Source organism: Prionailurus bengalensis, chromosome B2 (genome assembly GCF_016509475.1).
Source record: "Prionailurus bengalensis isolate Pbe53 chromosome B2, Fcat_Pben_1.1_paternal_pri, whole genome shotgun sequence".
Classification (NCBI taxonomy): domain Eukaryota; kingdom Metazoa; phylum Chordata; class Mammalia; order Carnivora; family Felidae; genus Prionailurus; species Prionailurus bengalensis.
Window position 1 is genome coordinate 2,930,404 of NC_057349.1, and position 14,404 is coordinate 2,944,807.

The 14,404-nt window shown below is 56.0% G+C and overlaps 3 non-coding genes across 3 annotated transcripts; 2 read left to right on the plus strand and 1 right to left on the minus strand.

Moving 5' to 3' along the window:
* The first annotated feature begins 2,128 nt into the window (after positions 1–2,128).
* Positions 2,129–2,200, plus strand: TRNAQ-UUG. Its single transcript has one exon. It is a non-coding gene; the product is annotated as a tRNA-Gln (tRNA).
* A 3,015-nt stretch (positions 2,201–5,215) lies between these two features.
* On the plus strand, positions 5,216–5,287 carry TRNAQ-CUG. The gene has a single exon. It is a non-coding gene; the product is annotated as a tRNA-Gln (tRNA).
* A 4,667-nt stretch (positions 5,288–9,954) lies between these two features.
* On the minus strand, positions 9,955–10,026 carry TRNAM-CAU. The gene has a single exon. It is a non-coding gene; the product is annotated as a tRNA-Met (tRNA).
* Between the last annotated feature and the right edge of the window lie 4,378 nt (positions 10,027–14,404).

The following is a 14,404-nucleotide window of genomic DNA, read 5'->3' on the forward strand; positions in this document are numbered from 1 at the left end:
ATTAAGCATCGTGCACTAGGGGAATAAGAAAAGTATACGCATTGTTGCAAATCCCAATTATAAGTCAGACAAATCATTGGAGAGCCAGTAATTTGACCTCTGTGTGATCCAATCAGCCAGCGTAAAGAAAATTAATCCTAAAATAAGAGCGTTCTCTTGTATGGAAGCCACTAGTCTGGCATTGGAGAAACACTGGGAAAAGAAGGCTGCAGAAGTTACCGTGTAAGTGGCACATGGAGGGGAGGAGCGAGCCAGACAAATTAACTAATTAATTAAATCTGTTCTACGTCAGCTCCTGGCTGAGTAGTTTGCATAAAATAAAGCAAGGAAGTGGCTAGGGAGTTGGGAGTCACAAGTTTTTTTTTCAAAAATTTTCCAATGTTTGTCTCTCTTTGAGAGAGAAAGCGAGAGTGAGCAAGGGGGGGGGCAGAGAGTCAGAGGACCTGAGCCAGGTTCCTCACTAACAGCGCTGACAGCGGAGAGCCCGACCCCACAAACCGTGAGATCGTGACCTGAGTCAAGGTCAAACGCTCCACTGACGGAGCCACCCAGGCGCACGACGTGAAGGAGGGTAGGCGGACAGGGACGGTGGACATCACTGACATCAAGTGGAGAGAGAAACACCATCTAGGGGAAGCTACTCCAGGTGGAAGGGACCTGTGCAAAGTACCCAAGTCAGCTCCCTGCTAAGCACCTTCTGGAACAGCCAGAGAGGCTGGTGTGGGCACAGCAAAGGGAGCCATGGGGGGAGAAGTTTTGAGGTTCCCACGTCTGCCTCTTCCTCGTAGTGCAACTTACTTCCTGCACAGAACCTCACAAACCCGAAGGTTCTCTAGGCAGCTGTTGAAAATTAGCGCCACAAAATGAGAGCCGGTGGCCTCACGTGCGCTAGGATCTGGATCCAGGGCAGCGAAGGGTGTTCTTGTAAAACTCTCCCTAAAGAGGTGACTTCTAACAGAGGAATCCCGTTCTCCGCCATACCCCCAGCACCAGCCAGACTCTGGAACGACCCACAAATGTCTTTTTTCGCTTCATTTAACAATACATGGCCCTTAGAGGGCGGCTTGGGGAGGGGGGAGGGGGGGTTCTTCTTAGCCTTAATCATCTACTTCATATTTTTAACTTTTCAAATTCCATCCCACTCTTGCAGACCCCAGGGCCAACAATTTTGGAAACAATCATCGTGTTGGGAGGCCTATCGCAAGTTCTTAAATAGGCCCATAAGAAGACACGAACACTGATGTTCATTAACATATTACTTATGGTGACAACAAATTGAGGACAGTCCTACCGGGCAATACTGAGGGAGTAGACAGGGAAAATTCCTGTTTCTAGAAGTTTTTCTGGTTACCGTTACTGCATAGGAAGCCAGCCCAAAATCTGGTACCATAAGAAACATTTCGTTATATTCGTGGATTCTGTGGTCAGGATGTGCTCCAAGATGGCTGGAGCTCAGGTGGGAGTTCACCGACTTGGGGTGACTCTCGGCATAGCTGCGGAGGGCGACAATCACCTGACGGCATCTTTATCCCCACGCCTGTGCGTTGACACTGTGGGCCAGACCACTGACACGGGGTCCGGGCTACTTAACAGTACTGCGGCCTCACAGCGGTCAGACTTCTCCTGTGGTGGCTTAGGATTCCAACCGTGAGTCTCCCAACACCCCCGACCAGAAACTGTGACTTCCCACGTCAGAATTAACCTCAAAACGCTAACGAAGTCCGACAGCGTCCTGCCAGATGTCCACGAGACGATTCACTATGGACAGACGGGTGCAAAGGTGGGAGCAGGAATTTCAGTTAGAAAAGGCGCCTGACAACCGGATGAAGGGCATAGAAGGTGGTGCCACCAAAGCCGCGCAGTCCTAAGGACCAGTCTTCGTAGAAGACTGTACTGAGTAGGTCAGGCCTTCGGCCTCTCCGGGACCTGTAACAGCCATTCGTGCCCCCAGTCATGGAGACAGCCAAAGCACTCACACATTTCCAAAATGCGCCTGTAGGGGGCGGTACAGCTTTACTGGGCGGGGGAAGGAAGAGGAGGAAAAAAATGAAAATCTGGGGATTAGGATGCAGCGCCTCAGTGATGAATATTTATCACAAGGGATACCTGCTAAGCAACGGCACCCGCCGGCCCCATGGTGTAATGGTTAGCACTCTGGACTTTGAATCCAGCGATCCGAGTTCAAATCTCGGTGGGACCTTCCGGGCTTCTCTTTGCCAATTTTTTTTTTTTTTTTTTTTTTTCTTCCCGTGATCTCTCTTAAAACGACCCTCTCCCCCTGTAAGGCAGCCCATACGAAGCCCTAACGACCAATCATATTACCGGAAGCCAGAGCCCGCCCGCGCCAGCGAGACCCCGCGGAGGAACGCGCACAAGAAGCAGTCTCCAATCCTGTAAACTGCTCCCAGATCCAGATGGGGGGCGGGGGGGGGGGGCGGGACTCGTGTCTCCCACGTGTGCCCTTGGCTGGATTCCTACAGAGGAGGTTGTGCACGCAGAAGGACTTCCGTTTTACGAGGAATGGCCAGGTTACTGTGAGGCTGGAAAAGGGATCTGAGCTGAGAAGTGATCAATACCCGGTCTGAGCGGGTCCGCCCTCCCCGCGCTTGGCCTCCTCCGTCGGACGCTCTCACCAAGCCCAGGCCCGCAGAGCGAACGGTCCCCTCCCTGCCCGCGGCCCCCAGCCCGTGCAGGCCCCCTCGCCCCACCCTCTCCCCTCGGCGAGCTGCACGCCTCCGAGATTCCTCCTTGCACGTGAGTCGCGCTGCGTGGACGCCCGTGCTGGTCGCTTGCAGAACTCTCGCCGCAGCACGATCGCGGCCCTAACCTGCCCGCACCTCCTGCCTCGTCCGCCTGTCACTGTTCCTGCCCCTCGCAGGGTCCCGCGTCAGCTTCTAGTCACCAGCCGGGGTAAAAGTATTTCTGTTCTTTCCGTTCTTCCCCGCTCTCTTCTCGTTTTCTACCCACTCAATGTCTTCGCCCTCCCCCTCTGCCCTCGTGTTCTCCAAAAACCAACTTGCGCCCTGCAGCCCTTCTCCCTGGGGCCGCCGCTGGCTCCCTGGCCCCGGGCGTCAGTGCCTCCTCCGCGTTCCCCTTCTCATCCCGCCTCGGGTTTCAATGCCTCGTGCAAGAACCCCTCCCTCCTGCGCGAGGGGGAGGGGTCAGCCCTGACGCTGACCTTTCAGGTCTCGGTCCCACGGGCCCTGGTCGTGGCCGTGCACCCGGACTGACTCACGCATCCCAGAACCCAGAACCCATACCTGGTGCCTTCTCACTCCTTCTCCTTCCATGATCCCGAGTCTACACCCGCTGAGAACGAGATTTGCCCGCAGACCGGAGCAGAAGCCTCCCTGGAGATGAATGTCCACAACGAGTGGTCTTAATGAGGCCACTCAGTGGCTAAAGGGTTAGACCCCACCGTATTTCGCCTGTTTGGGGCAAGAACTCACTTCAGGGAAGAAAGGCCCCTTTCCCTGCATTCCTGCCCAGCCCCCGAGGCCCGCCTCCGGAGCGCACTAATCGTGCATTCGCTGAAGACTTCGGAGTGGGCACGGGAAGCGAGGACTTGGGCTGAGGGTGCTCCGATCTCGTCTCCGAGGGCGCAGGACGGAGACATAGGTTCCTGGACGGTGCCCTTGCTGGGCGCTCGCTCAGGTCACACCCGGGCTCTCAGCCGGCTCACCTGCGGGCGGAGGGAAACCCCCAGGAGGCGCCCAGCAGGAGCACAGACGTGCTGATAAACCGGGAGCCGCTGCTGCTCAAGTCAGGGGCCCTCCCTGAACCTCCCAAGGTCAAGGTCGTTGGGATTCTTTTTTTCCTTTGGCGTCGGAAACTGTGATTGAACTAGTGTGTTCACCTCTGGCTGCCTTCGTGGAGGAATGAGAAATGTCGGGGCTTTCCCGGCGCAGGGTTAAAGGTGTTCTTTGTGAGGACCTCTTCCTCATCTGCGCCAGGTCTTGGCGGATTGAAGGACCCGAGGAGGATTTGCACCCTCCGTCCCGAGGAGTTCCTACCCACTCTGCACGAATACGACCTGCACCTGTTCTAGGCTTCTGGAAAATTCCCAGCCCCGCTTTCCAGAAAGAGCCACCCTGCAAAACTCGCTCTGCGAGGGGACCCCGCAAGAAGCCCGGTATTTACAGGGAGAACGGCGCGTTGCGGGGTTCGGTCCTCCAGGGTTGGGGTGTTGGGGGCGGCCTGGTTTCGCGGCGCTTTGTTGCGCTTTGCCGTCTGTGTCCACCAGGGGGCGCGCCGTCCTCGCAGCGCTTCGCCGCAGAAGCCTTTAATCTGGGGAGGCGGCCCGGCCCGGAGGCCCTGCGCCCACGGGCTCCGGATCCTGAAATCCCGGGGGGCAGCCCGGCCCGGCTGTCCCGCGCCCACAGGCTCCGGATCCTGGGAAAGCACCCAGAGCGCGCACGCAGCCGACGAAAGGGCGGCGGCGGGCGGGAGGCCCCCGTGTCGCTCCAGCAGGTGCCAGGTCCGTACGCTACTCCGCTATGTCCAGGGCGCGCCCCACGACACGCATTCCCCGAGTCACGTGCGTTCGGTGCCCTCTCACACCCGCTTTCCGTCGGGGAGAGGACTGGAGGTCGCGGGGCTGGTGCCGGAGCCGCAGGGACCTCCCTCCCGCCACCGGACCCCACACACACACACAAGTGCTCCAGGGTCGCAGGGACCCTCCTCCCTCCCCGTCCCCAGTCCCTCCCCCCCCCCCCACACACACACACAGGTGCCCCAGGGTCGCAGGGACCCTCCTCCCGTCCCGTCCCCGGTGCCCTGCGCAGGTGCAGGGCCCGCAGAAGGAAATCAGCCTTGATAAGCAAGCGGGGTGAAGGACCGCAGGCCTCGGCCTCAGGTGTCCCCACCTCCCAGGGCGCGTGTGAGCCTCACGTGAGGTAACAATACAAACACCTGTCACAAAACCTGAACCTCGGTGACGGCTCGGCCCGCGTCACGACCTCACCTGTGCTCCTATTTAGGGGCCCGGAGCACCCCGTTCCGGAACCGCTTGGGGGGAACAGGCAGGTTAAAGGGGGGGAGGGTTCCTGACGTTTGGAAGCCGGTGTTTTCCAGTAAGACCCTGGGGTAGGAGGTGTGTGACAGGTGACCGTCCCCGACTCCATCCCGGAGGAGGAAAAGCCACCTGTGCTTATAGATCAGGGGACGTGGGCAAGAAGAACTATGTCACCAAATTAGGGGGCAAGGTGGCGAGGTGGGCCCCATGGTGTAATGGTCAGCACTCTGGACTCTGAATCCAGCGATCCGAGTTCAAATCTCGGTGGGACCTGAGGGTTTCCTTTTTCAACGTGATCCCCACCCTTCTATAAACTACTGGTCGTTTCACTCTCTTTTCCAAACCGTTTCTAGTCCGCCCCGTTCCGTTCCATTTCATCCGCAGACACGTGACTGTAAGGGGGGGAGGGAAGGGAAGGAAGTCCCATCACTTTCATTAAGTTCCAGTATAATATTATTTTTCATATCCTGTACTTATGAAAAAGTATGTTTCATGTTTGGTTGCACGCTATTACGTTTAATGGCTGCTCAAACAAGAAGAAAAACATTTAAAGTAGAGAGACTTACACACCTGAAATAACTAAAAATCATACCTCAATTTTTATATGATTTTGTTTTAGACTAGGATAATTGGGTCGTTAATCACAGCCTTTAAGCGTAAAAATGCAATATATTGGGATAAAATTCTGTGGCAGATAGAGAACAGAAATATTTTTAAAAGAGAATTCATGAGCACTTCCAACTCTTAAAAGCATGCCATATTTTTTGAATTGAGGTATAAATAATATATAACATTATATTAGTTTCAGGTTTGTTTTAGATCTCACATATAAATGAGATCATAAGGTATTTGTCTTTCTCTGTCTTATTTCTTTCACCAAGTATATTTTTAGAGAATTTTAGTGCATGTAGATCGTTAAAGCTTTTAGTTTCCAATGAACAGTATTCAATCATTGATTGGATTCTTTCCTAAGTTTACATATGCTACAAGTTACATTCTTGGGAGTGATTTAAATTTATGAGGAAATATTTTAGAAGAGCGCTGGAAAACGTGTGAAAGCACAAAAATACAGAATTAAAATTGCTTGAAACTGTTCTTGGTTCAAACAATGAAGTCATAGACCAAAGCAGCCCTTTTACATCATCTCTGACTGGTTCATTGCTAATTTTCAGGTGGATTTCCCCTTCTGTTTGTGTACATTTGAGTTAAGGTGTTTTATTACGATTTTGTAAACTTTTATCGAAGAGTATTGTTTTAAACCTTCCTCGCTTAAATATCCAATAGTTTCCAAGTAAATTTTTTTTCTGAGTTCTCTTATTAATTGCAACTACGTATTTTATTAATTTATATTTTGTATCTAAGTCCCGAGTCTATCTGGAACTTGATTTTTAACCTGGTTGAGAGTAAATGTCCATCTTTGTTTTCTTCCATAGGTCAAGTTAGTTACACCATCACAATTTGTTTTCAAATCGCCTTCACTTGCTGGATGGAAATATTAGCTTTGTTGTATGTTAACTGCCTTGTATCCATTTTTAAATGTATCTATTTCCCTCTCTGTATACTTCTGACAATGCTAAAAATTTTCTGTTTAGAGTTTCTTTTAATACATTTTAATTCCCTTAGAGCATTCTTCCCTTAGGTTATCGAAATTTCCAGGTACAGGGGAATAGGAAGATAAAGGGGGGGGGGGAGGAGGGCTGGAGATTCCAATAATGTTTCCTTTTTAATTTCCAGCTTCTGGTAAAGAGCTGAGGGCTAAGTCGCTTCTGGTGAACATAGACATGAGCTCATCAGCCTGGAGAGAGGCCTCGGGAGCTGGGTCCCAAGTCCTGTGGGTCTCTGCCTCATTACCTACCTCAGAGCAAAGACACCGGTGCCCTTGAACACAACAGGGTCTCCTTGGCGAGCCTGGCAGGCTTTGAAGGGATGCAGAAAGTAACGCCGGCGGTCGTCAAAGTCTGGAGCGTCTGTCTGAGGCCGTCTGGAATGATACAGCTCACAGTCTGCACGAATCGGGCCCAGGGCTGCGTCTCTGGGGACACGATCTGCACCCCAAGGACAGTCTGACCCTGTTTTTCTCTGCTCCACTATTCCCTGTTCCTTCTTCTGATTCCCCCCACTCTTCTCTGGCTGCTTGCAAAATAAACCAGAGCGTTGTCTGCGCTCTTTCGGAGGTGCCTGGAAAACCGCATCGACGGTCTGACAGCGCCCTGTCCTTCAGCAGGACCGCACTTACCTCGCCCGGCAGCAAGAGACTTACAAACTGGGTGGCAGCTCCCCATCCTGGCATCACACGAGGGTGGGTGTAATTCGCGGGAATCAAAGGATTTACGTGGGGAATCCGGGAAGGTTCACTGTGAGCTGGAGGCATCGGAAGCGGAGCCCGGGGCTGGAAGGGCCGGAGAACCTCCAGCAAGTTCAGCGCGCAGCCTTGCTTCCTGCGGCTGAGCTCCCAAAACGCTCGGCCCGTTTCCACAGACAGGGGACTCGTTCAAGGTGCGGCCACGGCAGCCGAGGGCGGGGGCCCCACAGCGTCCGCCGAAAGTGTATCACTGAGTCCGGGAAGACGAGCGCGGATGAGGCCAAGCGCCGGGAGTGCAGCGAGCTGGACCTTTTCTGCAGGTGAACTCGGTCGCGGCCACGCAAACCAGGACCTCGTCTGCCTTTAATCACAGCCCAGCCCTCAGGAGCAAGGACGTTGGGGGTCAGGTGGGATGGGGGGGGGCGGGAATTAAGGAGACATTCGGGAAGACACACAGCAGATTTGGGACACAACGGGGGTGAGCCACCCGGCTCCGGTGAGGATGGGGACAGAGTGCGCTGCGGCTCCTGCTCCGGGCACAGGTGACCTGGACGCTGCGCTGGACGGCGGCGGGGACCCCACGGAGCGCAAGGCGGCAGGACGGTCCCGCGTTGGGAGCTTGCCGGCGGGCGGGAGGGAGGATGCTGTTAAAGGAGCAAACTATGTGCGGGTCCGAGGGGGGCAATTGGGGTGCCGAGGAAACCTACTGGGAGCAGCGAAGCCGAAGCCCGGATCAAGGCAGGGGAAGAAGCCTCGGGAAGAACCGTGACGCCCAGGCGGAGGGATGAGCAGCAGGCGCAGGTGAGAGAGGTGGGCACAGGTGTGAGCGGGGGAGGGGCGCAGGTGTGAGCGGTGGGTGGAGACGAGCGTGGAGAGCACAGGTGTGAGGGGGCGCAGGTGCGAGTGGTGGGCACAGGTGTGAGCGGGGGAGGGGCGCAGGTGTGAGCGGTGGGTGGAGACGAGCGTGGAGAGCACAGGTGTGAGGGGGCGCAGGTGCGAGTGGTGGGCACAGGTGTGAGCGGGGGGGGGGGGAGGTGTGAGCGGGGGGCGCAGGTGTGAGCGGCGGGCAGAGGTGTGAGCGGCAGGTGCAGAGCTGAGGCGGGGCGGGATGGGGGGAAGGAAAATGAGGAACGTGGGGAGGAAAGGATTTCTCCACAGCTGGCGCCCGGAGACCAGCACGAGGTGCCCAGGCAGCAGCAGCAGCTTGAGGCCGCATCACAGTGTCAAATATTCTATTTTAAACAAGAGTCTTCCGGGGTCGCCCGGGGGGGAGGGGAGGGGGCTCAGTCGTTAGGCATCGACTGCAGCTCAGGTCACGATCTCCCGGTTCGTGGGTGCGAGCCCCGCGTGGGGGCCTCTGTGCTGCCGGCTCAGAGCCTGGAGCCTCTTCACATTCTGTGTCTCCCTCTCTCTTTGCCCCTCTGTCTGTCTCTCTCTCTCTCTCTCTTTCAAAAATAAGTAAACATGAAAAATATTAAAAAAAAAAAAAAGAATTCAGCTCATTGGCTTTCAGTTTTGGGTTTTCACCCCTCCCCTTCCCATTCTTGTTGATTTCATATTAATTTTTGAAACTGTAGAACCTTCACAAATGTAGCTTTCGAAAGGTACAGGCTTACCAGAAAGTACACTCAGAGAAACGTTCTTCCATATTCCTTTATGCCCAGTTCTACCCTCTTACCTCACCAGCTTCCCTGGCCATCTGTGACTAATACTGCGTGTGTGCGTGTTCCTCACTCTGGCTGGACATTTAAGGTGAAAATGCTTTTAGGGGGCAAACAAGCAGAATACGTCGAAGAGGACCGGTCTTGCCCAACAGGAACGTCTTCACCACTAAACTCCTGTATGAACATGATTACTCGAACTTTCCCTTCGGCTGTCTTGCCCTGTGGGGGTCCCGCTGTTCAGAAGAGTCTCTGTCGCCTCGTCACAACCCAGGCACACATTAAAAAGTCTTTCGATTAGTAATTTTCTTTGTAAAATTTGTCTTCTGCAAATGTGTCAGAAGGACTGTTTTGCTTCCTCGTTTGTCCATGGAATTTGGTGTCCATTTGGAATGTTTTATTCTAGTGGATTCCAGTGTTTTCTACCGTTTCACATGTAACTTCTTTGCTTCTTGTGTTTCTCCTAACGTTCCCGTGAATCTAGTTTGCGCACGTATGGACAAGGAGAGGCTAGAAAAGACACCTTCCCGGTTCCGGCACATAACATTGCTTCAGAGAAGAATTTGCAGCCCATTGCGATGGACTCGAAATGAGTGTCGTAAAATCGTGCGCAGGAATAGACACGCGAGTGAAAGAAGCAGAAAACCCCACCCAAGTAAAAAGGCAGGTTTGCAGTAACCAGCGGCCTGGGCAAAAGTAAGTAATGCTCCTCCTTGAGGCGTGGGACAACTGCACGACAACGGTCACATGCCCCCTCAAGTGCGCTGACCGCCTGCCGGAAGGAAGTCGGCACCTGTCACCTTCCCCTTCTCCCTCCTCGAGGAAGATTTGCCTCTGCTCTGAAATGAGCCATGAGAGAGGCACGCTATCATTTGAAGGAGAAAGGGTGAACATACCGCACGTTTCTAGAAATCAGGTACTATGTCGGAGGTGACTGCTGTGAGCCCAAATGCACACTTTCCACCAAAAGGTCCAGTTAGCAGAGGATGGTTTCGATCCATCGACCTCTGGGTTATGGGCCCAGCACGCTTCCGCTGCGCCACTCTGCTCCGCGGAAGACGTCCCGGCTCTTATGTTTTATCACGTGAAGGAGCAGCCCCTTCGCCGGGCTGCCCCTCGCCTCTCCCGCCCCTGTCCCACCCCCCACCTCCCACCCCCTCTCCCGCCTCGGTCGCTGCCGGGCCGCCTTCTCCGGGAAGCAGGTGGCGCGGCGGCCCGAGCGGCTTGCACCCGGGAGCTGCTCTGGGCTCGGCCGCCCGCTGGCGGGGGGAGGAAGGCACACGGACGCCGGGCTGACCGCCCCGCCCGCGCGCCGCCCCTTCGCCCGGCAACCGGGGTGAGCCGGGTACCCCCCCTGCGCCCCGCGCCCCGCTCCCGCTGCCCGCGCGGTGGTGGCCGCTGTCCCCTGCGCCCGGCTCCTGCTGGCTTGCGCGGTGGTGGCCGCAACAGGTGTCCCCTGCGCCCGGTTCCCGCGGCCCCTGCGCGGCTGTCCTCGCGCGGCGTGTGGCACCAGATCCCGCGCCCGCCTCTCGGAAACTGCTTTCCCGGCTCGGGGAGGCGCAGGGCGTGGGGGCCATCACCCTTGCCGGGGAGGAGAAGTAATTCTGTCTCCAGCCCTCCGGTCTCAGTAACTCAGTGACAACAGCAGCGCAAAAGAAATCGTTTACTAACGTGCACCCGCAGGGCGAGGAGCTCCGCCCAAATCCCAATCCCACCCGCCGCTGAAGACGAGAGAAAAGAGTTGGGGTGGGGGGGCGGCAGGGGAGGTGACCGGGTCGCTCACGGTAAGCCAGCGGACGTTTGGGACACAGCTCTGTCCGTGCCTCCTCCCTGACAAGGGTCGACACCTTTTTGTGTTTCCCAGCACGGAGGGGAAGACGGACAACTTTGTAAACTTCTGCCCGGCTTTTAGGCACATGGGGGTGGATGGGGGGTGGGGGAGGGGGAGAAGGGGGGGCGGGGCAGAGAGCCTCTTGTATCTGCGGCTTCTCCACTGCCTTCCGCTCAAAACAATCCTTATGCCACAGTGGCCTGCTCCGCCAGCCTTCATTCCAGCCACTGCATCGGAGTCTTGCCTTCTCTCGGAGGCAGGCTGAGCCACTGCGCAGCTAGACCGAGGTTAGGAAGACGCTGCAGAGGAGGAAGGTGACCGATTGATGTGCACGACGTGGATCCCCGCAAAACAGATCCGTGCCCCCAGCACAGGACCGGGCCCACAAGATTTGGAGTCTGGGCCCTTAGCCCCTAGGGAGGAAGCCTCTGGTCTTCGTCCCCAGCCCCGTTGCCTGAGGCCCACGCGGTCACTGGACCTCTCCCTGCCCCCACCCCACCCAAGCCTCCGGAGCCCCAGAGGGTGCCCACCGGGCACCGGAACACAGCCTCCCTCAGTCTCCCTTGATTTCAGTTTCCTCGCCCACACGTTCCCCTTCTCTCCGCCTTACTTCTTTTTAACATTTCTTGCAAGGCCCATCTGTGACACGGGATTCCTTCTACTTCTGCTTGCCGGAGAAATCCCTTCTTCACTCCGGAGGATAGTTTCACTGCATACGGAATCCCACACCGGTAGTTTTTTCTCTCAACGCTTTAAACATTTCCCCCGCGCTGATTGCATGAGTCCTAACCCGCGGTTCCCTGGAGACCTCTTTCCATTTCCTCCGGCTGAAGGCAGCATCAGGGCCCAGGGGACGCTGTCCCTCCCGACACACCTGATCCAAGATACTGACCTGCCAAAGCTAAGAGGCGCCCAAATCCCAGCGAGGGGAGCAGCCAGGCGGACGAAGGGACAGTATCCTCCTGTCTTGTGACACTGTACCTGGGAGGGTCCAGATCGCCTCCCCGGAGACCATCATGGGAGCGGGCTCCTCAAAGCCGACTATACTGGATTGCATGATCAAGAAGGCGTTCTCGGGAGACTATGGGATAAGACTGATCCCTGGGAAATTCTGCACGGTCTGTGAATTAGGATGGCCCACGTTCAGTGCAGGCTGGCCTCTGAGGGCACCCTAGATGTCCCCACGGTCCGAGCTGTTTATAAAGTAGTTGCTGGAGACCCTGGCCCCTCGGATCAATTCCCGTACATTGATCAGTGGCTGGAAACAGCCCAAGTCCAGCCTCCTTGGGTCCGGTTCTGCATTAATAGTAAGGGACAATGTAGGGTCTTGGTGGCACAGGCCGAGAAGAAGACCTCACAGCAGGAAAAAACGCCCCCCATCCTCCCAGAAAATTCAGAAGCCCTTCCATTTCCACCACCATATGCCCTCTATGCCCCGCCGCTCAAGAGAGGGGAACCTCCCCTGCCCGACAGTCCACCTCCGTCGGTTTCGCCTCCACCAGCAGCTAGCCCACCCCTCCCAGGGTCACCCGAACCGGTGCTTGGGTCTGTGGCTCAAGGTCCAGGACCCCCAACGGCAATGCAGTTGCTGTTACAGGAAACAAGGGGTCCACAGAGAATATAGGTCCCGTTAAGACCCCAAAAGAGGGAGGAAAGGATCGGTTTTCTGCTACCGACCGTTCTCCACTACTGACCTCATCAACTGCAAACACCACACCCGTCCGATCTGAGAGGCCGCAGGCGACGACAGAACTCCTAGAGTCCCTGGTCCAGACCCCCCGTCCTGCCTGGGTCGACGGTAAGCAGCCTCTGCTCACCCTTTTCAACACGGAAGAGCGCCCACGAATTGTCATTGAAGCCAGAAAATGGCTCCAGACCCAGGCACCAGATGGACAACTAGATGTTGAGTCTTGGGCACGGGAGGCTGTGCCCGAAGAGGAGCCCCGCCGGGACCCCGACACGGAGGAGGGAAGGGCCCGGTTACAGAGACACCAACTCACCTTCCTCCAAGGGGTAAAAGCGGGGGCCAGAAAGCCCACCCGCATGGCAAAAGTATCCGAGGTCCTACAAAAGCCAGAAGAGAGCCCAGCTGACTTCTATGACAGATTATGTGAGACCTACAGAGTTTACTCTCCATTCGGCCCAGAAGCCCCCCAAAACCAGCGCGTGGTCATTGCTGCCTTCGTGGGACAGGCCCAGTGTGACATTAGACAGAAGCCCTAAAACCGGGAAGGATTCACGCCACCAAACTATTGGAAATCGCCAACAGGGTTTTTGTAAATCGGGTCCAAGCCGCCAGAAAGGAGACGGACCGAAGAATGGAACAACCGGCAGCTCTCCTGGCCGCGGCCTTGGGGCGCCCCCCCGCCAGACGGGCCCCCACGGACACCCTGAGGAATGCAAGAACAAAAGAGAAGGGCGCCACTGACACAGGATCAGTGTGCCTTCTGCAAGGAACGTGGACCCTGGAAAAATGAACGTCCCAACCGCCAAAAGGGAAAAACGAAAACTTCCCCACCCAGCTACCAGCCGGAACCACCCGAGGGCGACCTGATCGGACCGGCACGAGTGGACCCTGATTAGGAACGACCAGGCTCTGTCCAGCTGGGCCCCCACGAGCCCATGGTCAAAATGAAGGTAGAGGGCCAGACAATAGACTTCATGGTCGACACCGGAGCCGAACACTCTGGTGACACACAGGTGGCACCTCTGTCGGGTCACAAGTCACCAACGTAGGAGCCACTGGGCCGCAAACCCGAAGGCCATTGCGCGGTCCCCAACAGTGCCGGCTGGGGGTCACCAGGAGGTTCATGAGTTCCTGTAGCTACACGACTGCCCGCTGTCACTGTTAGGTGAGACCTCCTGGCCAAGTTGAGAGCAGAAATAGCCTTCACCTCGGATGGACAGATGCAACGGCACCTAAACAAAGAGGCCCAACCCATGGTTTTGTCCCTGATGAATCCACGGGAAGAGGAACAGAGATTATGTGCTTGCCCTCCCGGTGAGCCAACAGCGGCCCCCGAGCTAGAAGCCGAACTCCCTTCAGTTTGGGCAGAAGGAACCGCCCTGGTCTGCCAAAAACCACCCCCTGATACTAATTGACCTAAAGCCTGGGGCCCGACCTGTCAAAATACACCAAGATGGGGTCCCGCGGGAGGCACGCCTGGGGATCCAGACACACTTGGACAGGCTACTCAAATGGGGATTTCTGAAGCGATGCCAGTCCCCGTAGAGTACTCCTCTGCTGCCCATAGAAAAGCCTGGGACAAATGATTACCATCCTGTACAGGACCCAAGAGCCATTAGTGAAGCAGTCATCATGCCTCATTCAGCGTTGCCTAACCCATACGCTCTACGAGGACTCACATCCTTGGGAGCAGGATGGTTCACAGGCCTCGGTTTAAAAGATGCCTTCTGTCTCCAGTCGGCGCCTAATCGTCAACCCTTATTCGCCTTTGAGCGAAAACCCTGCCACGGGGCCAAAGGGGCAATTCACTTGGACTAGACCGCTGCAAGCCTTCAAAAATCCACCCATCTTATTCAGTGGGGCGCTGGCATCTGACTCAGCCAGGTTTCCGGAACAGGACCTAGGACCT